The sequence below is a fragment of the Malaya genurostris genome, chromosome 2 (genome assembly GCF_030247185.1).
Source record: "Malaya genurostris strain Urasoe2022 chromosome 2, Malgen_1.1, whole genome shotgun sequence".
Lineage (NCBI taxonomy): Eukaryota > Metazoa > Arthropoda > Insecta > Diptera > Culicidae > Malaya > Malaya genurostris.
Genome location: NC_080571.1, coordinates 263,573,901 through 263,600,196, shown reverse-complemented (window position 1 = coordinate 263,600,196; position 26,296 = coordinate 263,573,901). Strand labels below are relative to the sequence as shown.

The 26,296-nt window shown below is 36.0% G+C and overlaps 1 protein-coding gene across 2 annotated transcripts in view; it reads left to right on the top strand.

Moving 5' to 3' along the window:
• The window catches only part of LOC131429786 (dual 3',5'-cyclic-AMP and -GMP phosphodiesterase 11-like), a 346,593-nt gene that overhangs the window by 35,926 nt on the left and 284,371 nt on the right, over window positions 1-26,296 (top strand). For both annotated transcript variants that reach the window (XM_058594142.1, XM_058594134.1), the window contains exon 2: window positions 20,124-20,167. The gene's annotated coding sequence lies outside the window, so the exon portion shown is untranslated. The remainder of the gene's footprint in view (window positions 1-20,123; window positions 20,168-26,296) is intronic.

Genomic DNA, 26,296 nt, shown 5'->3' with positions numbered 1-26,296 from the left:
TTTAAACTAACTTTCTAAGTATCGAGGACTTTATGCGTTCATTGCCCGAAACGGCACATTTCCGGACCGTTGTTGATTTTTTTTCTCTGTTCATGAGCAATGACCCAAGACTGCCTACTGCATTGTGGCCCAAGGAACCCAAGGATTGTGCATTCTATGGTCTTTATTTATTAGACATGTTTTGCAACATTCGAATTGTAATGCAATCTATGAAATCATATTCTCTGATACTATATTTTACTAAAACTCTTTCAAAGCTGAGGAATAAAACTGACATTCAGTCAATTCAAGGATAAAAAATCTTGATCCAAAAAAATGAGGTTATATTTTTGCCGTTCGAAGTTATCAACTATTTTTGATGAAACTCGGATGGGGGTCACTGAAATGATTAATTTCACTTACAATAAAACATCAAATATTTTTTTGATATCATTTATTTATACCCGGCTTTAACCTTTTGGTCGTTCGCCGAGAGAAAATTCAAATAAATTCCTTCAATACTTTTTGATAAAACACGAGCCCCAAGGAAAACACCGGTCCTAGGGTGCCAGCTCTCCCCTACCGGATTGTTTTTCCTCATTTTCGTCTGCTTGGAGTAAAAAAAATTATCTCTACTTCTGTTCAAAACAGGCAAGTAATTTTGCTTATTTTTCCACTTTCGCAAAAAAGTCGACTTACGCTGTGAGCATAATTCTGAGTACCGATGAAAGAACCCAGTAGTTCTACGGTATCCAAATCGTTAAAAATGCATCCATTTGTTTGTGTATCACTCACTTCAATTGTAACTAGATTATAATAAATTATTAGCGAATTTGCTTCATTTCCAAATTTTCATTGTTTTCTAGTCAATTTGTTCTATTGCAGCAGACACATTCATCTCGATTCGAGTGAGTGTGATGTCTGTTTCGCAACCGACATCCTCTTCCTGATTCTCTACTGAACAAAACGTTGAGCAATATTTCATTCTTGCCAGCTGTGATTCTGACTAAGGGTACAGCAGCTACTTCACACTTCAAACAACAATATTTTATTAGTTTTTCGATGTTAGCTCTGAACTGCCAATCGTTTTTTGTACGGAACTTATGGAAAATTAAAAAAAAAACTTGTTGATAATATAGATCTACGTAGTTATCCGGTTTGACTCCGTAGTCTCCTATATGCAGTTTATTTCCTATATAAAAGGTACTTTCCGTACGGAGCCTTACAAAGCTCGTATTGCGACATTAGAGAGCGGAAACTCGACACGTCCATCTTACTTGTCTCTCGGTTTATATGCGATGTATTATTTTTTTGCATGTCTTACAATGGAACTGAACCGAGTGGCATGGTGAATAATGAAAAGTTTCCTTCATTACGGTTACGGAAGTTTGAATTAGGTAAAGCTACTGGAACCCGATTCGGCTGACTCTTGGTGTGAGAGAACGTACAATTTGATAATTTAGAATGTAGATTATCCCGAAAGTATGTGACATAATGTTGAAAACTATTCCGTAACAATAGAAAACATCTGTGGGTGTAATTCTCGATGGCATAAAATAATTTCAAGACTACAACCCGAATGCTTGTATCTTGCTAATTTTATTAGCAGTATTCAAATGAGGTTTGCTGCGAAGCGGTATGTTTCAGATTGCAACTGCTTCCATTGTGCACTGTAACTGCCTTATTTCCGGGCAGGACGATTGAAGCGACTCGAAGCGAGGTCTATTCTTAGTCTGTTTTTATTTTCTTCTATTCCAGCTACGTATTTCGCCCTCAGGACATGTCTGGAATACAGTAAAAACGAACTGCTTGCGAGATTTTGTTGAAGCAAGTACAGACAAAAATTGCCTGTAATGTTTCTTCTCCAATAAAATTTTAATGGTTTCCTTTTGTTTGGTATAGCGGTTAGTCTAAACATAGTTGAATGAAGCTCTGCAATATTTAAACATTTTGAAACTGGAGTATTTCTTTTCGAAGAGGTTGATTAGTTTATAGCCGTCAGGAACAGAAACCATTGAACTAATTGAATATCCTTCCACTGAATGAATTTATCAAATGCCGGAGTTCCAAAAAATAAGTATGTGGTAATAAATAAAGAATTGTAGTGAACGAGAGACTATTTTCAGTCAGGAAAATGATTTTCTGTTAGCTAGTTCGTACAGTGTTTTTTGTTAGCTAATTCTTACAACCTATTTTAATCCACCTGGTTGCCTTCCTCATGACCGATAATATTAGAAATTATGCAAATTCCATTACAGTATTTTGGGCAAAGGTAGTAGTAGTTAATTTTGTACGTTCTCTGCTTCGTCACTCAACTCATATTTGGAAATTATTTAACATCTTTCACGTTATAATTCTAGAACCGGAAGTCAAATCCGGATAAATTTTATTGAAGTTTATGGGATTATTAGTTCTAAGTACAACCAAATCGAACTCTGATGAATCAAAATAAGTTCAATTTCCTAGTTCTTATCATCATTTCTGGTACTATAACAGAATCTACCAGCCAGAATTCACTTTATTTTACATGATCACTAAAAAAACATTCTTGAAATTGACATTTTTATACAATTCACCTTGTAACTCTAGAACTGGAAGTCGGATCTGGATGAAATGCAAGTTTTTGTATGGAAATCTAAGCCCTTTCATTTCCCATTTAGCTGTCCATTCAAAGAAACAGGATTTGAGTCTCTCATACTGACCTATACTGACGCCTTCCACATCATTATGTAGACTAACTGGTTGATCTGGGCAGTCGATTACCGAGAATTCTGTAAGGATTTATTTTGCAATTTATTATTATTATTATTATTATTAGTTTTTGGCAAATTTTTGTTGTAGTGGAACTTACACCAAATTTTCCGGATCTTGAATACTGGTTAAAGTTTCATAGAGATATTTTTTTCACTAGTATTTCGGTTCAAGTATTTCAGGCTCATATTCGCAGAAAATCCATTAAAACTTTCACTGAAGCAAAAAGAGCCAATAGAGCCAAGAGAGCTACGAAATCCAAGAGAACCAAGAGAACCTAGAAAATCAAGAGAACCAATAGAACCTAGAGAACCAAGCGAACCAAGAGAGCCAAGAGAGCCAAAAGAGCCAAAAGAGCCAAAAGAGCCTAAAGAGCCAAGAGAACCAAGAGAACCAAGATAACCAAGAGAACCAAGAGAACCAAGAGAACCAAGAGAACCAAGAGAACCAAGAGAACCAAGAGAACCAAGAGAACCAAGAGAACCAAGAGAACCAAGAGAACCAAGAGAACCAAGAGAACCAAGAGAACCAAGAGAACCAAGAGAACCAAGAGAACCAAGAGAACCAAGAGAACCAAGAGAACCAAGAGAACCAAGAGAACCAAGAGAACCAAGAGAACCAAGAGAACCAAGAGAACCAAGAGAACCAAGAGAACCAAGAGAACCAAGAGAACCAAAAGAACCAAGAGAACCAAGGAACCAAGAGAACCAAGAGAACCAAGAGAACCAAGAGAACCAAGAGAACCAAGAGAACCAAGAGAACCAAGAGAACCAAGAGAACCAAGAGAACCAAGAGAACCAAGAGAACCAAGAGAACCAAGAGAACCAAGAGAACCAAGAGGACCAAGAGAACCAAGAGAACCAAGAGAACCAAGAGAACCAAGAGAACCAAGAGAACCAAGAGAACCAAGAGAACCAAGAGAACCAAGAGAACCAAAAGAGCCAAAAGAGCCAAAAGAGCCTAAAGAGCCAAGAGAACCAAGAGAACCAAGATAACCAAGAGAACCAAGAGAACCAAGGAACCAAGAGAACCAAGAGAACCAAGAGAACCAAGAGAACCAAGAGAACCAAGAGAACCAAGAGAACCAAGAGAACCAAGAGAACCAAGAGAACCAAGAGAACCAAGAGAACCAAGAGAACCAAGAGAACCAAGAGAACCAAGAGAACCAAGAGAACCAAGAGAACCAAGAGAACCAAGAGAACCAAGAGAACCAAGAGAACCAAGAGAACCAAGAGAACCAAGAGAACCAAGAGAACCAAGAGAACCAAGAGAACCAAGAGAACCAAGAGAACCAAGAGAACCAAGAGAACCAAGAGAACCAAGAGAACCAAGAGAACCAAGAGAGCCAAGAGAGCCAAGAGAGTCAAGAGATCCAAGAGAACCTAGAAAGGAAGCAATATGAATGGCAAGAGAAAGTCGTTATCACTCAATATGTGTATGAAGAAGGTTTAATTATAACAACTACAAGGAAAAGCTCTAATGATTTATGCGAGCTGTTGACGTAGGACTACAGAACTATTGCCAAAATCACTGCCAGCATTATTTTTCGAATATTTGGGCAGCAGGTTTTTTTTGTATTCCATATAAATTTATTTGTATCTCTTCGCAACATGTTATTCGAAAATAATAATTCTTTGAGAATTTTGGGATGGCTTGAAGAAAAGGGCCGTTTAGTTTGTTGATGTCGATGATGAAAGGTGCTGAGCATGACCCTTCAAGCATTCCACGATCAGTGTCATCCTGCGATTTCCCTTAATTCGAAGAATTATCAAAATTTCAATGTGAATTTCTTTCGTGCGAAGCGAACTGCGCAGAAAAAAAATACAAACCCACAAACAGTCCAGCACAGTAACCTTCTCTATGGAATCAGGCACTACACAGAGGGCACAGTCAGTTCGATACTGATTTTTTGTTTTGTGAACGGGCTTTCTTACATTGAATAGTAAAATGCCTATGAAAAACGTGAAGTTAGGGATGTGAAACTATGGTCTCTGTTACGGGAATCTATGATAATGGTTTGAAAAACAGGTCAAATAAAATCAACATAAATATTAAAACAATATATAGTTTTTTCCACTCGAAACAAACAATATTTTCAAGCAGTAGGTGTAATGCGAAAGTGAAAATGTGTTTAAATTCGTTTGACCTATAAATGATTACCGTTTTTACGGTTTTAGTTACCGTATTTGTATTTCAAACACTTATAAATAATTCAAAGACGTAGTCCTACGTCAAAACCGTAGTTAAATGTAAATGGATCTTTGGCTCTAGAACATGTCATTAGAGCTATTTTTGTTCTGATTTTGATTCGATTAATACAATTCACAGGTATGTATTTGAGAAGCTTCGAGTTCTTGAGACAAAATAAACATTTAATCATTATAATATGTAAGTTTAACAGTAAGAGACATTACTCGTTGCATGTCTGCAATGGAGCTTTAGCAGTATAAAAAGAGGTCGTTTTGGCATCGTAATCTCTTCGATGACAAAAACGGATTTTCTTCGGCGATCCAAAACCCAACAAACACATGCCATGCTTAACGCCAACAGTTAAATATTCACGTCGATAAAATCCTGCTCCATTTAATTTGAGATTGCAAGCTACTTAAGAGAAACTAATCTATCCGGGAAACATTGTATGAAATCCAACTAGCTCATCTCAGGTTAGTTTTTTTCACGACAACGATCGGCCACATGTTTCAGCTCCAGTATATAACTTTTTGAATGATAATGGGTTAGGACTGCTACCTCATCATCTGCCTAGTAGTTTAGACTTGGCGTCCAGGGGCTAGAACTCCAGAATTTTGTTTTGGTCTGAAATTTATTTCCAGAAAGAGAGAATAAATTTGTAGTCCGCAAAACTTCATAATTAATTTATAATAATTAAAAATATTGTATCAAATTCCGGAAAGATATACTGGAGGAAGAATTCCAATACTTGTGTTATATTCAAATTAGTTCATCTGTGACCGTTTTTAATATTAATATTGAAAATAATTATGATAACCTCAGTGTTTTTTGTTAATGAATAACTGCTAATGCACTGATGAGTCGAAGACGAATTGTAAAAACACGTGGAATTAGTCATTCAGAATACGAATAAACTGGTACTCTTTAGATACCAAACCCCCAAATAACTACAATATGCTACAACGTCGTACATTTGTTGTCACCTGAGACCTCTCTAAAGACATTGCACTTAGATGCGAAATAAGTGAGATGCAATTTAAGACAGTATTTAACAGAAATTCAAAAAATCCTTTTTGTGTATAATTTTTGTATAAATGTATAAATATTAAATATTTTATATGAATTTATAAATATTGTTTCAATTTTTAAGTAAAACTAGTTTAAAGTTTAATGTTCGGTAATTTGAAGGGGGAAATGATATATTTTTATCCCCAAATTTATTGCACATAACCCATTTTAATTTCATTATTTTTACGTTTCGTCTTTGACTCATCAGTGCAGAGCAGTTCAAATTGAACTGCTTAGTGCTAAACTCGGCAGTTCAATTTGAACCGCTAAGCAGACGTAAAGTTTCTGCTACTTACAGAACACTTTTTGTTTTGCAACGAAGTGCAATGTCTTTTCTGACGTGCCGAACGAAAACGTGTTTTCGACTATTTCTGGCGGTTATGTGCCCTAGCACAAAATTTGGCTAACCCCTAAATGACCATACCTGCATCGGCCAGAAATAGTCGAAAACACGTTTTCGTTCGGCGCGTCAGAAAAGACATTGCACTTCGTTGCAAAACAAAAAGTGTTCTGTAAGTAGCAGAAACTTTACGTCTGCTTAGCGGTTCAAATTGAACTGCCGAGTTTAGCACTAAGCAGTTCAATTTGAACTGCTCTGCACTGATGAGTCAAAGACGAAGCGTAAAATTAATGAAAACGGTTATGTGCCCTAGCACAAAATTTGGCTAACCCCTAAATGACATTTTAATTTGTTTTACGCTTCATATTAGACTTATCAGTGCGTTGCATTAATTTTACGTCTGTTTGCTCACAATATGACAAGTGGCTATCGAGGTGGCTTTCGAGCAAAAAAAAGAAGAATTAAGAAATTGATAAAATCTTTCATCGACTAGTCCAGCTTGGAAGTATCAAAGATATTCCGGAGGAAAAAGATCAATAATTTTGCCTAAAAATACTTAGTGTGGCAGGCGATCTGTGGATGCGGTAAATATAGCAAACCGGCCGGTACCATGCCCGAGTTGGTGGTTCAATGCATAGGGCGCTGGTCTTACATGCCAGTTGTCGTATGTTCGAGCCCTGACCTGGAAGGATTGTTAGTGTCAGTCGGATCGTAATATTAACCATGCAACAATTATGTACGCTATGAATCGGCTGCGAAGTCTGTTGAAACCGAAGGTCAAATTCCACAAAAGGAATGTAATATTACGATTTTGCTTTGCTTCGATGGTACCATCAATGATCAAATGTATGCTAAAGGATGCCTCCAGATCCCATGACACTTTGTAATGGCTGGATTTGGCATCGTACCATTACACGAAATGGAAGCCGCTGATGCGGTTTTTGTGTTGAAGAAAGTAAATCTGCTAAACTCTCCATCGCTTCTTCTAATTGAAATTCGCTACGCACTTATGAAAGGCAAGCTCCGGAAAACAGGTAAGGTCTTCAAAAAACGACAAGAATTTTAATAACGAGAAGATGAAAGTATATACGAAAGATAGTGATGAATCGGACTTTCGAGGAAACTCAAACTGTCGGATCAGTGAGTTTATCACTAGACTTCTGGAATACAACTTTCATTTATTCTTAACTAAATGTATCAAGAACTCTGAGAATTGATTGAGGTTACTTTGAGGTAACTTATATAGTCTATTCTCTCCTAGCCTAGCTAATTAGATTTTACAATTGGGATTACTAAGAATCCGGAAGGAGGAGTCAGAACGCGCAGTGTAAATCGGGTTTAACCAATGGGACTCGTTGTATCGTGTCGGCCATTGTATATTTTGTGGGTAAGAGAGTGAGTAAAGCTTCTTGATGAGTGTGAGCGGGTATGATGCGGAGAGGAGAGGGCGATAGCATGTTGGGTTATTCTCGTGAGTGTCGGTTTGAGTTAGTGTGTGTTCCTGAGTTACTGTTATTCTAGGTCGTGCTGGCTGGTATTCAATTGTGGGATATGAGGGACGCGAAAAAGAGGGAAGTGGCACAGTCTGTTATATGTTTTGTGTGTTCTGCTTTTTTCGATGACATAACGATTTGAAACTTGATGCTTCCTTGTTTCTGTAGTCGAATTTTATGACCACGATGTTTCTCCAGAACGAGCAAGTGTTGATATTTTAGTTGCCTTCATGCAGGTAATGTTTTTATTTTATGTAGGTTTTTAGGTTTTCGTGGAAGGGTGCTTTTACGTGTTTTTGTTAAGTGCGTGTGGTCTGGGGTGTGTGAAAGATTTAGTCTTAAATATTCATATTGCATGGTCTGGAATGTGTGAAGAGATTTAGTGTTAAAGGCTCATATTACAACTCGCAGCTTAACTCATAAATTATGTAATGAATATACGTTGAAAATATCTAGGGAATTGCTTTTTTAGGGGAACTGCGAATTATTTGAAAGACATGTGTTAGACAGGTTCTCAGATGTGGAAGAGTAGTACTATTACTACAATAACGCAAGAGTTGCACAAAGTTTGATGGGTAGCCCAAGGTAAACATAGGTCAGATACAAAAACATAGGTCAGATGTGTTTATTTGTTCCCTGGGAGTTTCCCGTTGAAATTGATTTTTGGTGCTCATAATCCTTTGTAGCGTATTACGCAATACAGTCTTTAGCACTTCTGTTTAGCAGTTTATGTTACATCGCTAGTTGGCACTAGCAGTTCAACTTAACCTGCTAATGTACTGATGAGTCGAAGACGAAACGGAAAAAAAAACAAAGAAACGAATAGCTCAAATCATCTGTATAGTAACAATCTAGTCGATTGAGTTTGAGGTTGAGAAGCCGTGCATGTTTTCCCCGTGTTACAGCCTGTTCGCACTATACCGGGACGACCGGGACGGGACCATCCGGGACTATCCGGGACGTTTTTTTTCCTCATCGGCAATGACTGAGCTGCCGGCGTGTGTATGTATTGGAATCCCGGATCCGGGATAAAATCCATTTGGTTGCCACCGATATTCCTCGCCAAGTTTTTTTTCCAGCGCCGGCGGTGCGAAAAACTCGACGATTAATATCGGCGGCAACCAAATGAATTTTATCCCGGATCCGGGATTTCAATACATACACACGCCGGCAGCTCAGTCATCACGAACAGGCTTTTAAGGGCTACTCCGAACAACGTCAGATCCGGAGCGCTAAAGATTTTGACAAAATGACAGTTTTTTATTGCAACTCCGATAAAGGATATTGAGTAGCCACCCCGAAATTCCAGAAAAACGAAACGGTAAGTAACAGTAAGGCTGCAATTTTTGCTGAAACAGAAGGTCATATTTCTCGCCGAAATCGAAGTGCCATAAGACATTTATTTTCTACATGCACCGGCACAAACATATGATTTCGATTTACAAATGGGTACGATAATAGGTGCTGATGAACTGATACACTTACTCAAAACAAGCATGAACTGTTTTGAAATGTTTTGCCGTAGATAAGAAACGTTGGTTTCGTTTTGCTCATCTTAATCCAGATGCACACAGTAGCCGACAAAATATTTGCTATGATAAGACCTGTAGTAAGCAATTTGTGGTGGTTTGGCAAATCAAAGATTAGAAACCATTTAATGTAAGATTACGTTTTATAGTAAAGAGAAATTGTTTAAAAATCATTTTATTAATATTAGTAGTCGTAAAAGGAATTATTAAAGAATCATATATCATTATTATTTTTTGTCCAGCTGAAGCCCCATTTAATGTTTGTCATCACCAAAAAAGAGATCAAAAATTTTCTAAAACCACAGCCAAAGGTTGGTATCTGAAAAATATAAAATTCAGATGAGTTGTGATTGGTTTAGTGCTGAATAAACAGTAGCTAAATTCCAGTGTTCTTCGTTCTCGGCTGCACTCCAGCGTTCCATTCTGTGACTGGTAACCTACTTTTTCCCTAAGTATCCCGCCGGCATAGCCGTCCCTGACCCAGCCCAAAAACATTCAGTTAATTGAATAGCGGTTTGGACACGATAGTAAATTCCGCCGACTGACGGAACTGGCTGGCAATATAATTAAATTTCCGTCCTGCTTATCTACTAGGTACTAGTAGAATCAATTCAATTACTTAATGTCCTCTCCGGGGAGACTGTCCGTCACTCTGTCACGCAAGTGGACTAGTCAGTCTCATAGTCTGCTGGTAGGCAGCCTGGTCTAGCCTGGTCTTGAAACCCTCGCCGGACTGTCGTCTGTCGCACAAAGGCCTTTCTCTACTGGCAAGCATAATGCAAATATTTGAGATTGCAATTGGACATAAACAGCAGGAAGACACTGCCCGGAATGTGACTGAATCAGGGAAGGCGAGGGCGGGGACGAGGACGAGGGAAAGTTTCAATTCTGATGCATTTGCATGCGGACCCCGTTTGCAATTCAAATCAAGTTCGATATATTTGCTCTCTTACAGCTCAGTGAGAATCTTTTCGTTTTCTAGTCGGTGTAGGCTAGGCTGTGGTACAACTTGTTTACTAGCGTCGAGCTCGACTGACTGCGTGAAATCATTATTATTATCACACCGCATCAATTATCGGTTGGTTTTTTTCGCGGTTCCAGATCGAGTTAGATTTCTGCCCCTGCCGCTTGTGCGTTGTCTTCGAGAGGCCAGAACAGTCAGCTGACTCAGGTGTGACGCCCGAGAAGAGCGTGCTGCAACAAATATTTGCATATTTGTTCTCCACAAGCCGGTCGAACGAAATTCGTTACTCAACAGTAAGAAACCGTTTCGCTTAGAACATGGTAGGAAGTCTGCCACCGGTAAAGTTTTCTTCGGTGAAAGCTTGCTTGGCACAGCAGCGTACCGGTGCTGACATCTTCCATGAAAAAGCAGAAAATTATTGCAAACCAGAGCTTTTATCTCGTGCCGAGTCGGGACTAGGTTCCGGCAGTTGCGCTAGTGCGCTCGGAGCGTTTGTTTCCGAAGAATTTTTGAAAATTCACCTCTCTACGTGCATAGCAAGTTGAATTTAACAGCTAATGCAACTTAGCAGTTAGACTTGAACCCCAAATAAAGATGCAACCTGCATGGGCCTCGCCTAGCAGTGTCGGGCCTAGAAAATACTGCCGGGCTGCCGGACTTAGAAAAATTTTGCCGGGCCGCAGTGCGTTCTATGACTCCTGAAGATTCATATGATTTAATTCGTTATAACGCAAAGTAATCATTAACTAAGCTAACTAACTTATAATCAATACCCAACGAAAGATAAATTAGTATAGTATTAGTATGGGATTGAATGAAGAATTTTCTTCAGAGACAGGACCCGAGCATGCAAATCTGCTCCATTCATTGGAATAGTTCTATTATCTTAACTATCCTGATATGCGATTAACACATCTCAGCAAACGAGCCGATTAAACAGTGTGTCTATTATTTATGTATCTCGTAGCTGTATGTTTGATCTTACCAGTATCACTTTATATCACACGCAAACATCCACAAACTACACATAATATTTAATACAGTTTCGTTCCTATCGTTTTTCCGATAGAGATATTAGATAAAACATAAAAACTGATTCAATATTTACGATGATTTGTAATGATGCCTTTCTCATTTATAATATTGTGGTATTCTATTCAAAAATTTTCTCTTCGATTTTTGAAAGGAATCAAGAAATTGTTTGTGCCATTAACAAGTACAACATACAGAATGAAACAGTGCTTTGCTCGCGTAGGTCATCCTTAAAAAAACGAAGTGGGTTCACTATTATATGCACTTCCGGCACCGGAACCCGAGAACTGGTATAATCGAAGTCGGTTCGTACGGACAAAAACTAACATGACGTACAAACTCTACGAGTTTTTATTCAAATTTTGAAGATTTTATACAATTTTACCATCGTACTCTAATCGACGATTAAAAGTTTCGTTGTATCCAAAAATATGCAGTAATTTTTAGACCATAAGACATTTCGTTTGACCCTAAGATTGGGAACAACGGTTTTGAGTCCAGTTTACAACATTTTTAACGGTTTTTGTTTCACCAGTTTAAGGGCTGATGACAGTACCGTAAAGTGGTAGGTTTTTTGCTATTTTCCCGTTTCAAATTAAATTTTCTAGGAAACGGTGCAGAATATAGAAAAACCCACCTGACAATGTCTTCGAAATTTAGTTGAGAATATTCTGTGAAATTTTCAGAATGATTCATTGAGTTTAGCGGTCGTGTTGTATTTTTTTCTGACTGAAGAATGGCTGAAAATTGGAACGCTGTCTGTCTTTCGTGTTTCTGAATATCAACTAATCCATTCGTCTCAAAACATGATCACTATTTCGCACAATTACACTACCATTGAATGATGGATGACTTCATAATTAGTTATGTTCACTTGCCACTTGTTTAGTTAACGATTAAAAACTTCAAAATTTACCTGACAAGCAATAAAAGTCTTCAAAAATATGAGATGAAAGTTTTTCACTTCGTTCACTTGATTGCGCTTTGTTTTCATCTCATTTGGTTTCGCAAAATTGCCAAGTTATCTCATAGTGTTACAAAACAAAAATTGTTTATCTTCTTCAAATTATCATCAAAAAGTATGTTTTTGGTATCCGTGACATTAGTTTAATTATATTATTGTTATTAATATTTCAATAAAAATGTTTTTGCTTCAAATATTACCAGAAAGAACGTGTTAAATACTAATGAAATAACCATTGTGGCAAATCTAGTAGCACTGGTTTCTTTCCGCTATACGTCACCATAACACTGTTAAGTGTGTGTGTTTCATCGGATTTGTACAGAAATGCCAGATATTTTCATAAAAAATATGTATCTGCTCTAAATGTTTTCACTAATAAAATGAATCAGTTAAAATTGGTTTAAAATTTTAATATAAATATTTATCAGTGTTCATCATCAAATATTTGCACAAAAGATTTCCATTTTAACATGTGCTTTGTCCGTTGATTTATGAAATTTTAAAGAAGTACTGCAATCAAATACTAACAGATTCTTAGAGAGAAAAGTCTAACTTTCTGTTTCTCATTTTTTATGAACATTTACAAAACAGTATTAAATTTGAAAATCTGTAGTATGATTTAAATCAGTATGCGAACGCAAAAATCTATACAATACAGATAAATCTGTATAAATGGCATCTCTAGTTCTGCATTTTGTTTTTAGAAGGGCTAATGTCTAAATAGTAACAGTACTTTTTTTTTAGTTCTCCAAATTAACTGCACAGTAAAATTTTAAACTTGAACCGGAAGGTAACGAAAACGATCCAAACAAATTAAAACGTCGAAATGATTCTAAACTGTTTCTAAAAATATCGTGTGTTGTCTCATAGTAGGCATTAGGCTCTTTTTAAGGAAAATTCTGACATTTTGAACCTGAGAGTGTAATAGTGCAATATTTTTTATTGCTGTCGCCATTGCTAATTTATGAGATGAATAAAGGACCAACGATAGGATGAATATAAAACCTTTGAGATGAAATTAGGAGTACAGTATTGAACATATCAGAAGTGTTTTTAGCTGATTTTTTAAATATTGTTTTAATTTCCAAGGAATTTGAATCAATTTCCAATGTGGAGCAAGGCGAATTAAGCAAAAATATGAAAAATCGTTGTGATTTTAGTGGCTAAATCAGGTTTTTAAGGTAATGTCCTTACAAATGAGATGAAATGGGGAGCCCTTACCCTATTTCTTAAAACAGCTAAGCAGTCGACTGTCGAATGTCACTGTTGCTAGATTCAAATTCAGCAATCGAAAATATCTTTAAAAAATATACGTTAAACCAGGGGTGGAAATAAGCAAATTTTTTGATTCACAGTAAATAAAAATAGTCAGTATTATCTTTTCATATCACATATTTATTGTAGATATTATAATAAATTTTGAAATGAATGATTTTGGATAAGATAAATTTTGGTTTTACTTGGAATTTTCAAAGGTCTACAATTTCATTTCCTACAATTGAAAACATAATCGCTATTTTAATTTTGCTACCCATTTTCTTAATTCACGATGTTTGGTTTTTTGATTCACAATCGAAAATCTTGATACACATTTTCATGCGCAAAATGGGCAAGTTTTTTTTTCGGGTTGTATTCAAACAATTACTGATGCGTGAAAGATACGCATTGTTTTGTTCGAGAAAGTCAATTCTATTCTTAACGATGATTTTGCCACCGATTGGTAATCTGTTAGTTAAAAAAAGGCTTGTAATTTGCGAATTGGGTATGATCTTACTAAACAAAATTCTAGTGTTATTGGAAAATATTAATCCATTTGAAAAAGCGTAATTAATCAAAACGTTAACAATGTATGTTGTACTCTAGTGGTGTTATAATGCCTTTCTCATATAGTTGATATTCTCGTTATCATTACGCAGGGCTTCCGCAAAATACTTTGTATTGTCTCTTGAATAAAAAAAAACATCTTTTCCGGCAACCAGAAAAAAAATTAATAATACACTGCACCCTGTAATTCCGAAACCACAAGCCGGATCCTAGTAATATTTAACAACAACACACCTAGAAAAAATTGTGTAAATTTATGTCTTCTGAGACCGACATATACGAGCGTCAAAAGCGTGACTCATTTTTACATTAGAGCCAATACATATTTAATGCATTCTGACATATTTAAAGTACTGAAGCATGCAAATTTTCACGTCTATTTTAAAAGTAGTTCTCGACACATATATGAATCATTCTTGTAAAATTCAGTCATTTTACAAATTACGTTCTTATGGTTTGAGTCATATGTGGATTTACGTGTGTGTGTGTTTCATCGGCAGTGCACAGAGATGCCAGGTATTTTCATAGAAAATATGTATTACTTTGCATAGAAAGTCTATATCTGTTCTATCTGTTTTCACTAATAAAATGATGTTAAAAGATAGTTCTTTAGATCTCCGTAAGTCATTGCCCCATTAATTAGATAATTCAACGAGTAAATTTTTTACCAATAATAATAATGTGGAAAAATCCTGGTGTGTACGGTTGTATCGTTTGAGTGGTATATCTGGCAGCGGTAACGCAGTCGGTCACCAGAATGTCTGCAAGCCATATTTTTCCAGCTGGCAACGTTTAGTCAGCCATCTGGCAGCCATGCGAATGCGGGTGAGAGTGTAATAGTGGAATATTTTGTTTTGATTGCTATCGCCATTGCTCATTTATAGGATGAATAAAAGATCAACGATAGGATGGATAAAAATCCATTGAGATGAAATTAGGAGCAGAGTAGTGAAAACATCATTAGTGTTTTTAGCTGTTTTATAAATATTAGTTGAATTTTCAAGAAATGTGAATCAATTTTCAACGTGAAGCACGGCGAATGAAGCAGAAATATGAAATAGTTACAGTGATTTTAGTGGCTAAATCGGGGTTTGAAGGCGTCGTCCTTACAAATGAGATGAAATAGGGAGCCCTTACCCTATTTGTGATGGTTTTTTATGCTCAGATCATAGCAAGCTGTGCGTTTGGCTATCAGCTTTCGTTTGTTTACTTGTTTGTGCGGTTGAAACTCTGCGTTTTCAAAATGTCGCGTATTGAGAAGGAAGTGAAAATAAAGGATTTGGGACACATGGCTAAGTGAGAAGGGTATTACTATACGAAAATTGGCGAAGCGGTTTGGAATTCATCATGCCAGTGTTAAAACCATCATTAATAAGTTTGGGGAACACTATTATTTGGATGAGCTACCAGGAAGAGACAGAAAACCCGGTTCTTCCACCCCGAAACTAGACCAGAAAGTGGTATCTCTAATCATGAAGAACAAATCAATGTCAATACGTAATTTGGCCAGCAAAGCAGGAACGAGTGTCGGAATGATCCAGCGTATCAAGAGGCGAAATCACCCAAAGACCTACAAGAAGCAGACAATCTCGAAACAAAGTGTAGAACAGAAGAAGCGAGCAGCAACAAGGGCCCGGAAATTGTATTAGCGTCTTTTGCAGTGTCCGGATGCATGCGTTTTGATGGACGACGAGATTTATGTAAAGGAGGACTCAAAAACCCTTCCAGATCCACAATACTTTATTATCGTCGTTGGGGAGCGATGCGGACAAATCGATTCAAGTGGAGAAATTCGGTCGAAAGGTATTGGTATGGCAAGTAATATGTTCCTGTGGTTTGAAGTCAATCATTTTTTACACTACCGGAACTATAAATGCAGAAATCTATCGATCTGAGTGTCTCCAGAAGAGATTGCTGCCTTTATATAAGAAGCATAGTACACCTCCACTGTTTTGGCCGGATTAAGCGTCGGCTCACTATGCCAAAACCACTCTGAATTGGCTTGCGGAAAAGGGTATAAATGTCGTTGAGAAAAATATCAATCCACCAAATTGCCCTCAGCCTCGACCCATCGAACGTTACTGGGCAATCGTGAAGAGGGTCTTCAAGAAGACTGGTAAGGCAGCTGGGAACATGCAGTAGTTCAAAAAAATCTGGGCTCAAGCGTCCAAAAAATGAGATACAACATTTGTCCGGAACTTGATGAAGAGCGTTCGATCAAAAGTTCGAAATTCGTGAAGGAATAACTAAAATTTCATCCGGTTTTCATCATGCTCAAGTTTAACCTCGTACAATAAAGGATCAATTTTAAGTTCGAATAAAATATCGTTTTTTATCATAATTTGAAAAAAAAATTTGTGGATAGCTTATTTTCGATACACTCCTTAGGGTGATTTCACGCTTCAAATCTGATTTTCTCAGAAACGGTGACGAATATAGAAATAACCCAACTGACTATCTCTTAGAAAATTAGTTTAGATTATTCTGTGAAAATTTCAGAATGATTCATTGACATTAGCGGTCGGGAAAGTCTTTTTTCTGAAGGAAGAATTACATAGCTGAAAACGGCAACTTTCAACTTGTTCATTGAATATCTCGCCTTCAAAAGCATGGATCAAAAATCTATCCTAACAAAGTCTAGATAATTTAATTTAGATGCGATTAGTGCATAAAACATATATGTTGTCGCGATAAAAAATGAAGTGAATGTTATTTTTGTGAACGAAAGTCGATTTCTATGGCGGCGATTTATTACGCCGGCCGAAGCGTACCATTTTTACGTGTTATCTAAACTTTCCAACTAGCCCAAGTTTTTTTTAATTGATTGAGCTATATTTAAAAAGGTAGCACGTTATGTCAGTTACGTCATCTATGTGGTTAAGTATTTTGAACCGAAAGAGTTAGTATGAGCCTTTCAAACTTTATCAATGGACTTACGATAGCTTTTAGACGAGCCTAAAATTGTGTCAAACATTTTAACCATCTCCGAATAAGTTGAACAGATAGAAAACGCGGGTTCCGTCGTTAACGTCACTTATACCGTTTTACCTACGAAACCGAAAATTCCTTCAATACGTTTTTTTGAAAACTATACTTATAGCAATCTGTTCAGTCATCTCGTTGAAAATTGAGTTGAGGATTACCGGTTTGTCGCTTACGTCATTTATACCATTATATCTCCGGAGACGAAAGTGCCAGAAATTGGATTTTTTTACTAAGTAAATGATCAAATAGTTGCTTTGAAAACTAAGCGGATAATAATACCATTTTATTTTCGGAAGTGCGTGCCATTTGGTCTTTAAATTTTATTGATGACTTAATTGTAGGGTCTGAATTCGTGAAATCGTCCAAACATAAATTTATTTTTTTATTTTTTTATTCAAGTGTTGATAATTTGGGTTTATTTGAATATTAAAATGATTTTCTGAAAAGAAAAACTGAAAGTTAAAAAAACTGTTCCAGAAAGTATGGACGCAACCAAAAACCGCTGTCATTTCGCAATGGTTCAGAATCTGTCAATTTTTATGGCTGAGTCCTGTTTTTTACACTCTTCTCTAACAACTTGTGCAGTTGTTTATTCGTTTTCATTAGTTTGTTTCGAAATGCGTGGACTTTCAGCAGAACAACGTCGAAAAATTGTGTACAAATGGTGCACAGAACGCGGACTGTCACTGAGAAAGATAGCAAAAATGGAAGGAGTAAGTGAAAAAGCCGTGCGAAATGCAATCAGGAAATTCGGTGAGGAGGAGGATAAACCGAAAACGGGTCGAAAAAAGATCCTGCTAACCCTCAGTTGGATAAACGTATACTGAAGGCGTTCGAGAAAAAGAAGGAGGTTTCAGTTCGGGATGTGGAAAAAAAGTGAGCACTTCGAAGTCAAATGTTCTTCGTGCTAAAGAACGTTTGAATCTACGAACCTATAAGAAGCAGAAACAACCAAAACGTAGTCCGAAACAAGAAGCATCGATCAGGCCGAGAGTTCGAAAGCTGTACAATACGATTCTTGCTGGAAATTCGAACTGCATAATCATGAACGACGAAACCTACGTGAAACTCGATTACAAATCCTTGCCGGGTTCACAATATTATACGGTGCGAGAAGGGCAAGGGTTAAATCAGTCCGAGACATCGATTGAAGTCGAAAAATTTGGTAAGAAAGCTATGGTCTGGCAAGCAATTTATAGCTGCGGTAAGATTTCGAAGCCCTTCATCACCATTGCTTCAATGAACAGCGAAATATACATCAAGGAATGTTTACAAAAACGACTTCTACCCATGATTCGAAGCCTCAAAGATCCTGTTGTCTTCTGGCCAGATCTTGCTTCTTGCCACTACTCGAAATTAACGGTAGAATGGTATACTACCAAAAATGTAACTTTCGTCCCAAAAGACATGAATCCACCAAATTGCCCACAACTTCGACCAATAACGAAAGCACATCTTAGGAAACAAGTCTCGGCAGCCGAAACCATTCAACAGCTCGAAAAAGATTGGAAAAAAGTATCAAAACTTGTCGCCAAGAAGTCTGTACGGAATTTAATGTTGAACGTTCGCAAGAAGGTACGCCAGCTAGTCTATAATGGCTAAGTAGCAAATGTTGAGAATAATATTCTGTTGTTGTAGTCTAATATTATCAGTATATCGATTAAAATTTTAATATCTAACATTTGTGAATTATTTACCGCAAAAGCAAAGTGCGTCCATACTTTCTGGGACAGTCTTTAGTAAAACGAACTTTTTCATCAAATTTTTACTAAAGTCATGTCATTCTTTAACAAATGAAAATATGTGAATGAAACTTTTATAGATCGTAGATAATACAATGAACTTAAACTTATTGTTTGAAAATTACAAAAAAAAATGTCATCGTACATTGGAAAATTCCATGAGTGTTGATAAATGCGCGCTCCGTAACATCCGTTTTGTATGAAAAACATCATGCCGGTAGTCATACGTTTCGTAGTAAGTTTTGAATTGATTGCAGGCCCCGAAACTTTTCAACGAATTTAGATTCTACGATGTTTTATTGTATTTTGATATATTTTTCTCGAGTCCAGAACAATGTATAAAATCTATCGCTTTCAAGAATTGTATAGAATATATAGATGGAAAAAAAATTGTAGTTTTTGTATATAATTTTAAGTTTATTGTATTATCTACGATCTGTAAAAGTTCCATTCAAATGTGTTTGTTTCTTAAGAATGGCATGACTTTTTAAAAATTTAAATGAAAAATTTCATGTGCTATAAATTTCAGAAACAAAAATTTTTCACAATTTTTTTTCGAAAATTCATTTTAATGATCAAACAGAACCAAATTATCAACACCTGAACAAAAAATAAAAATAATAAATTCTGACCCAGTAACTATTGAACGTGTCTAAGATTGAATAAATCGGTTCAGTTGTCTCCGAGAAACACAAGCGAATAGAAAATCTTTGAAAGGTTTACACACACAAATATTTTCCAATTCTGGAGATCCAATAAAACACCAGATTTTCCAGCAAATCTATGTCTTTAAGACAGCTGATGACTAAATGTAAGTTATGTCAAATATTTGCCTCAAATCCGAAAGTAATTTTTAAACATAGCTACTAAAAATGTTTCTATGGTCGTTTCGTTCGGTGACCTTTACTCATATTTTGGGAAACTGCGACATTCCACACCGAAAAAACTTCTGGTTCTTTTAGGCGTAAATTGGAACATCCTCGCCTAAATCCAAAGTATTTCCGTTTAAAGAGTTTTGATGTGAGCGAAAAAATTGATAATCTGGCCGAGCGTTGTCATGATAGAAAACGACGTCTTTTTAAAAGAAGGTGTTTCTTTGTCTAATTTATTAAGCTGATGAGTATACTTTCAAGTTGATGATTTCACATCTTGATACTAGCACCAAATCAACTATACCTTTATAATTCGTATTCCTAGAAAGCGTAGAACAAATGTTACGCAACATCCTGAAGCTTATTCTAATATTGGTTATTTAATTTCAGATTAACCGTTTTGGTACGAATCGATTCTACAATTTTATAGCAAGGTAAGTAACACTGAATGTTTGTTGTTTCCTGTAAATTTTGCCACGCTCCAACCATTTCAAACTACAATCTGAATGGTAAGATTCTTTCTATGACATTTCCACTGTACGTTTACTTGAAAAAAAAGTATACATTGAGAGTTAATATAATAATCAATTTCCATTTTTCAATTCCAAATTAGTATCAAAGTATCAGTTTGACTAAATTTTTAAAATGTTAAAATATTCACTTTATCGCATTATCGTCTACTGCAACTAAATTTGATTGCACAAATAACAACAAAGCTCGTCACGTTACGTTCGGGTTGCGTTTTTTTACCTACCGCGCTCTGGCTACTACGATCTGTAAAATATTTGATGTCCACACTTGCAAGAAAATTTGAGACAACGACGTCGTTGGCAGATAGCATCAGTTCCGTACGGCAAGTTACGATTACAGACGCACACCGACGGTTGGTGGTGTGCCGTTCGGAAACGATAAGAATATGCTGCAACTCGTCACCAGATTCGCACACGAATTGCTTTATTTTGGGGCGAACGTGTCGAAGATGATTGCGACCGTTTGAATTCTGGTGCTTCGAGGTACGTGTAATCAACTTTTTTCCTACTTTTATAAGTTATATCGACTGCTGTTCGTTTGAAAAAAAACTAAGATACACTCTTAACAAAAACCGTAATTTACGCTTGACGTAAATTCAAGCATGCCGTAATTTGTTCGGAGATGGCACAATACTACGTATATTAACATGTAAAAATAATGTTCGTGTCTGTATCGATGTAAACCTCAACTAAATTAACTGTGAAGTTAATGATATGACTTACCTTTATAGGCTTTGAATTATGAATATAAGTAAATTACGACGCTCCTTTTAAGTGCATCGGTAATGTAAATGTGCAGACGTAAATTTACACGTGTTTTTATAGGTGTGTAGATTCAAAATTTTTGCCGTGTGTGACCTTCAATATCCGAATGACCAGTCAGTTTCTACCGTTTCATTAACTACGTCATTACCATACAAAAATAACACACATGTTTCTACAAAAAAACTCATCCCATCATTTCTCATTTTAATTCGTAGCTTTGTTCTCTGTAAAACCCGCCATCGGAGGTTGGCGCTGCAGCCATTCAAGTACCTGATCAGAACGGTACCCCTTGAGCGCACTTCGGAATGTCCTCGGGTTTAATTGAATTCCATGAGCATCGTCACCGACGCACTGACGTCGTTCGATTGAACTGACCACAAAATTTCCCGTTGAGTGAATCCAGTTGTGTCAATACAAACGTTCGATTCCATTGACGAGTCGTGCAATTAAATTTTTTAGCAAACAATCCAACGTATTTCTGCTCGAAGTACATGGACGTACCTACGTACATTGTTTATTGTTTTGGTTGGCCGATCTAGTGAATTTACTGGTTGTGGTAACTGTTTACAGAACAGAACAAAAAAAAAGTTGGAATACAAAATAGTTTTTCACGCAATTCGGCACGTGATTTCCCATCCACTATATTTCAGCAATGCTGCGTTACTAACCAGACATCTTAATCTATTTGAATGGTTTGACGTAGGACTACGTCTTTGTTTTCTATATAGGGGTGTGAGTTCAAAATATGGAAAACAAAACAAATAGATTTTCGGACCTACTACTTGGAAATATTTCTACGTATCGATTCGAGTAGATGGAACTATACAATTTCGATAGTTGGTGAACGAAACTTCAACTAATAACAAATAATGTCTAATTTTCCTTAACAGAGACGAAAATTCCATATATATATTGAAGATTCGTGGGAGTTTCGTCTTTCAATGTTTGCATTTAAGAAAAGTCGTCTAAAAAAACAAAAATCATTATCGAACCGACTTGCACTACATGCAGTTTGTTGATGCTGTAGAGAAAATTGCTATGCACACCAGCATGTTCTTTTAGGGGCATTTTAAATTTTCAATGTACTATTTAGGAAAAAAATTCGCAACTTTTTCGAGTGGTTAGTGGAATGAACTAAATCGCGGTAAAAGTTAATAAATTCCGTTTAAATACACTTTAAAATCATGGCATTAGTTCTATCAAGTTTGGTTATGATACACTGATAAAGGTTGCTAATAGCATACCGAAATACTAGTATCTGTGCGCGGACCCGATCAGATGCACATAACTAAATCATAACACAAGTATATGAACAGTTGATATGTATAACAATTTGTGTTATTTTGAGTTATTTATCAAATGAAAACAGTTGAAAGTTAAAACCTATGATAACAATATAATAACAAAATCAGTTATGATGTTTTATTTTCATTTGCAAGACTCATGATAACGTTCATTAATTGAAAAAAAATAAGTACTTCTTTTGCTTTATATCGAACTATAATGATCAAAATTTCAAAATACTAAAAGCAGAAATCAGTTCACTAAATAAATCATTCAACAATTTTAGATTGAAACGATGCTAAAAGATAGCTGTGAAATAGTTTTTCTGTGTTAAATTTGCTATTTAATTTATTACAACTATTGTTGTAAATTTCTGCTTTCGGACTTCTGTAGTTATATCAAAATCAATAATAATTGTGGTACAAACGTTTCAAAATCTGTTACGATTTTGTTTCCGCTAGAGTCTTTTTTGTTATGATTTTTGTTATTTTAACAGCTTATCAACCAAAGATATTTCAAAATTTGTTGCAAAATATTTCTGAAATAAATTACTCCAGTTGTTATAATTCTGTTATTACCATCTGATCGGGGAGCTAATAAAAATAATTTTCGGTTATTCAAAATAGACGAAAATGACGAGAAATTAATGTTACTCTCAACTATACTTGCAAACTAATCGAAACGAAATCCAACGTCAGTTAACGGCATAAGCAGAACAGTAGTTTCAAAAATGTGTTCTTACTTTCATTTGCCCTTCCGGTTTTTTCGGTTTTCAGTGAAAACCCTTCTTAATCCACCTAGGGGTGTGATAATGCCTTTCTCTTCTTTCATAACAGTCTCATGAAAACATATTTCATACATTCATTAAATAATTTCAGATACTAATTTTGACACCAATTGATTCAGATTGATTCGAGTAATTCACAAAAGCATGCTTCAGTGTTTATGTCACACATTCGGCATCCTTTTTCCAACCTAGTGTTTGACATTTTTTTTTTTTTTTAAATAACTATTTATTGGAATGTGAGTTAAAATTAAATTATTAAGATTTAAATTGGGTGTTCAGCCTCAAGTGGTGACTTTTCAGCCCTATTATATATATATGATTTGGTTATTACCATGAGGACATTATTTGCTTCCGCAATTCTGAGATTTTTGTGTAGGGAAAATTCTAAACCTACTTGTATTGTGTAATGGGGAAAAGGAACTTATATACTAACTTACTAACTAATACAGAGAGCGAATCGATTCAATTGAAGATTGCATCGATTTTTGTCGGAATTTGCTTATAATATTATGTGACATTACATCTAATGGTTCTATATTTGTGAGTCTGTGTAACTCATTTGTACTAAACCAGGGAGGACACTTCAAAATCATTTTCAGAATTTTATTCTGAATCCTTTGAAGCGTTTTCTTCCTGGTGGAACAACAGCTTGACCAAATTGGTACCGCATAAAGCATGGCTGGTCTGAAAATTTGTTTATAAATTAACAATTTGTTTTTTAGACAGAGCTTAGAATTTCTGTTTATAAGAGGATATAAACAATCAATATATTTATTACACTTTCCCTGGATTCCTTCAATGTGATCCTTGAAAGTGAGTTAGTGTTTGACATTTGCTTTGCCTATTTGTATGAGAAAAGTGAAAGGTTGGAGACTTACAGGAAATTGTCGAGATCGAAAAATAAATTTTGATGCCAAAGGTCTTAGAATTGCATGAAACGTCGAGATTTAGTGTCATCTCGAAAAAATTGTTTTTGAAAATACCGACTTTCTGGGACTTATAATATCAAAATCAAGTCCCAGAAAGATTTTTTGAGATGACACTAAATCTCGACGTTTCATGCAATTCTAAGACGTTTGGCATCAAAAATTTTTTTCTCCCCTCCCTGTGATTTTTCGAGATCGAAAATTTTCAAACCTTAACCGTCGGGCAGCATCTCTCACCGATATCTGATTCAGCTCAAATTTTGTATGGGGACTTTTTTCGAAGTGCTCTAGCTTTTGAGTACCACCGCCTTACGAAGTTAGGGGGGATCCCAAAATATTCGCACCCTTATATATATTAGAGCGGTAAAAAACAACGTTTTTTGTCGGTTACGTCACTTATACTATCATATCTCCGGAACCAGAAGTCGCAGTCATTTGATCTTTAAACTTGATCAAATGCTTAATAGTAGCTTTCAAACGAGCCTAAGTTTGTTAAAATCGGTTTAGCCATCCCTGAGAAAATTGAGCGCGTTAAATACAACGCGTTTTGTCGGTTACGTCACTTATACAATCATATCTCCGGAACCAAAAGTCACAGCCATTTAATCTTTGAACTTGATCAATGGTCCGACAATATCTTTCGAACGAGCATAAGTTTGTTGAAATCGGTTCAGCCATCTCTGAGAAAATTGAGCGCGTTAAAATAGCTTCGAAAAGTGCACACACACATACAGACATTTTTCGATCTCGTCAAACTGAGTCGAATGGTATTTAACATAAGGGGTCTTCGAGGCTCCGTTCGAAAATTGGTTTTTCCGATAATTTTAATACCTTTCTATAGAGAGAGGCAAAAAGCGCATACTGTACAGTGCCGATATTCAACCGAAGTTTTCAGAATCGATAATGTAGTAGCAGTAGTAGTTTAAGTTTCCAAAGAGCTTCTGGAATGTAATTATACTTCTATTTATCATATTTATCATACTTTAGACACTACAGCAAAGCGTCGCAGATTTTCAATACATCGATGAAAGAATGAGAATTGAAGTTCTGCTGATCCTCCCTGCAGACGGGAGAGTTTGATTTGGTTTCGTCATGCCAAAGAGGAGAGAGTGATGTTGACAGTTATACTCTCTCTTCTTATAAATGAGAACCGAAAATGCTCCTTCTCTCTTCGTTTGTTCTGGTGTCGGTCATTTACAAATGAGACAGTAAAATAACGAATATGAGGATGCTGGATTGGATTCTTTCATTGAGAATGTGTGACAATCTCAAGCTCTGTCTGTGTCTGTTACTATTTCGTGACATTAGTGGAGATTTTTTAATATAGCGGAATTAAATGAAATTTATTTTCTTTTAAAGTGACAAATATTTTTATATAGATTATAGCAAATCTGCTTCTCAAATATTCAAAACAAATTTTCGAAAATACGACTACTAGTTTGTAAGGTCAGTTCCCTATGCATCGAACCGCCAACCCACGTCATTTATATGGTACGAAAATCTATAGTAAAAACTGAAAACCACTTAGTAGTGAAATGATGCGACTCATCATATCAATCTGAGTTTTATAATATACACCCAAACCTCCATTTACGTAACTTATATATGTATATATGTATTGATATACGTACACAGGTGTGCAAATATTTGTATTTCCTAATACATATAAATATTGGTGAAGTAAAAGCGATCATTTATATGTATAAATATTTACACATATATGCAGACGAGTGAGTGTGTAAGCATACATACATACATATATAAGGTTCGTAAAAGGAGGTTTGGGTGTACATCACTTTGGAATTTTTTAAAAACTTTTCTTTGGCATAATGCAATAATAAAAAAAACGGATTAATAGATTTCAATTATTATACATTTATTTGAAAGGTTATTGTATAATCAGCAGAAATTGTGATGTGAATTGGCCTCCGGGAAGCTGCGATTTGACGCCGCTGCATTTTTTTTCTTTGGGGAGTGGTAAAAGATAAATGTTACGCCTACCATCCCGAAACAGTTGAATACCCCAAGCATTAAATTAAAGCTGCTATTGATGACATTTTTAAATTCGAAATTTTTCGTGGGACACCCTGTAGTTTTTTTGGGCATCTGCTAGCATAACCTACAAAATGAGACAGTTTTTTCCTAAAATTAGAAGAAGATTTTTTGGCGTCGTTCCACTAAATAACTTTGAAATTTAAAACACTCATCGCACTGTAGTCCGATCCGGACAAAATCCACGAGTAATGTGAGACTGTAGGACCAATCATTTGA